At 59.0% G+C, this 2,500-nt stretch overlaps 2 non-coding genes across 2 annotated transcripts in view; both read right to left on the minus strand.

Annotated features, from left to right (window-relative positions):
* The window catches only part of LOC146788815 (28S ribosomal RNA), a 3,782-nt gene extending 3,637 nt beyond the window's left edge, over nucleotides 1-145 (minus strand). The window contains exon 1 of the ribosomal RNA XR_014970255.1: nucleotides 1-145. This exon is cut by the window's left edge and continues 3,637 nt beyond it. This is a non-coding gene — a ribosomal RNA (28S ribosomal RNA).
* Nucleotides 146-595: 450 nt separating this feature from the next.
* Nucleotides 596-749, minus strand: LOC146788816 (5.8S ribosomal RNA). The gene has a single exon (XR_014970239.1). It is a non-coding gene; the product is annotated as a 5.8S ribosomal RNA (ribosomal RNA).
* Nucleotides 750-2,500: the final 1,751 nt, after the last annotated feature.

Here is a 2,500-nt window from a genome sequence, read left to right on the forward strand (position 1 = left end):
TCCCCGTGCCCGCCGCCAGGCGGGGATTCGGCGCTGGGCTCCTCCCTCTTCACTCGCCGTTACTGGGGGAATCCTGGTTAGTTTCTTTTCCTCCGCTTAGTAACATGCTTAAATTCAGCGGGTCGCCACGTCTGATCTGAGGTCGTAGTAGGAAAGAAAACGCCGGAGCGTTCGGGGGAGAGCCGGGGAAGGCCAGGCAAACCCTGCCAGAGCAGGGGGGGCCTGGCTTACCCGGCAGCGCGCGCCCTCTTTCCCCGGATCGCGTCTGAAGGGGTTTCGCCCTCGCCGGGAAGCCGGCCGCGGAGGAAGGCGCCCGAGGCACATGTGCGCGGGCAGCTGGTGGGACACCATGGACAGCCACGCGCGGCACGCAGCCAGGCATCCCGGGACGGGCCCGGGGCGGACCGGTCGCCAGGCCCCCTTCTCGGGGGCCAGGCGCGCCGGCGGCATACCTCCGCGGCAGGACCCGGCCAGGGACCCTGCCAACGGGCGATCGGGGGGTCTGACCTTGTGGGGGGACGAAGGGGAAGCGGAGCTCACCCTGCGACGGCCCCAGCCGCGTCCCGGGGAAGCCCCGGGGTGACTGATGATCAAGCGACCCTCAGACAGGCGTAGCCCCGGGAGGAACCCGGGGCCGCAAGGTGCGTTCGAAGTGTCGATGATCAATGTGTCCTGCAATTCACACTAATTCTCGCAGCTAGCGGCGTTCTTCATCGACGCGCTAGCCGAGTTATCCACCGCCAAGAGTCACAGGCAACTTTTCGAAAACGTTCGCCCACCTGCGGGCGCAGGAGAGGCGGGAGGAAGGCGACGCCGTCTGTCCGTCGCCCGCGCGGCGAGACGGCACGGGCGCCCCGTTCAAGGCTTCCCCTCTGGGAGTCAGACAGCACCGTCATGGGGGGAAAAACATTGCCAGGCACTCGGCCCGGGAGCCCACCCCACCCACCCGGGGGCGAGGGAGGGGGCTCCCGGAGCGACGGGAGCAGGCAGCCCCGCAGCCGCCGGTCCCTCCCGGGGCAACCCGGGAGGGACCACGCGAGTCTTCAAACCCCTCAGCCCGGCCACACGGGACCGGGTCGGACCGGGTACCTGGCAACGAGGGAGGGTCGCTCCACCTGCACATTATTATTATTATTATTATTATTATTATTTGGAGTTTTATATAGCGCACGGTTACCCTTGAGCATCCCAGCGCTAGCCATAGATCAGCCTTCACTAACACATGACACACTAGACTGGAAAAAGATGAGTTTTTAATAGTTTCCGAAAGCGCAGAGTACTGATCTCTGCCCGCAATGCGAGTGGGAGCGAGTTCCAAGCAGAAGCTATATTCACTGAAAACCTTCTCCCTCCTGTGCGGGCTCGCCTCACTCTAGGAGACTGGAGGAGGTATTTATGATCCGAGCGAAGTGCCCTTACTGCTTTATAGGGTTGGATCATATTCCTTAGGATCGCTGGACCCTTCCCCTGCAGACTCTTCTGTGCCATACAAAGTGCCTTAAAGGTTACTCTTTCCCGCACCGGAAGCCAGTGAAGCGCCTTCAGTGCCGGTTTGGCGGATTGCTTTCTGGGGATATTAGTCAGAAGTCTAGCCACTGCGTTTTGCACCTGCTGCAGCTTCTTAAATGTTGATTCCGGTGCGCCCAAAAAAAGTGCATTGCTATAATCCAACCTCGAAATGATAAGCCCCTGTATAAGCAGCTTACGGGAAGTTTCAGGGAGGAGTGACAGAATCCTGCGGGCTGACCGGAGCATACCAAAACATACACCCGCGATCTTTTTGGCGTGCGTTCTAAACGTCAAGTCCTGCTCCAGCCACACCCCCAGGCTCTTAATCTCCTTCTTCGGGCTGGGAGGAGCTCCCATGCAAGCAGGCCAGCTGCTGGGGGACAGGGAGAAGGAGGATTGACCCAGGATCATAAACTCTGTCTTTGAGCCATTCAGTTTAAGGGATGAATTAGTCATCCACCTAAACACTTCCTCCAGACAGGAACGAAGCACCACTGGTTGCTTCTCTACCTGAGAAAGCCCCACCACCATCTGCGTATCATCCGCATAGCTAATGATGTTAAAGCCGAACGGAGACACCACATCCTCCAGGGGGGCCATATATACATTAAATAAAGTAGGGCTTAACGACGATCCCTGAGGGACCCCACACTGGAGGGCAAAGGGGGGGGATTTCTCGTTTCCTTCCCAAACTTCAAACGTTCGTCCTCCTAGGAAGGAGGCAAGCCATCTCAGAGCCATCCCTGTGACACCCAGCCCTTCCAGCCGCTGGAGTAGTATCTGATGATTTACGGTGTCGAAAGCCGCACTCAGGTCCAGGAGGATCACTGCCACTGACCCCCCGGAATCCAGAATGCGCCTGGCTTCCTCCACCACGGCCAGAAGTGCGGTGTCTGTGCCCTGTCCAGGACGGTAGCCCGTCTGGGAATCCCGTAACCGGTCATTGGTTTCCAAGTAATTTGATAGTTGATAGTTGACCAGTCTTTCAGCT

This window comes from Triturus cristatus, chromosome 10 (assembly GCF_964204655.1).
Source record: "Triturus cristatus chromosome 10, aTriCri1.1, whole genome shotgun sequence".
Classification (NCBI taxonomy): Eukaryota; Metazoa; Chordata; class Amphibia; order Caudata; family Salamandridae; genus Triturus; species Triturus cristatus.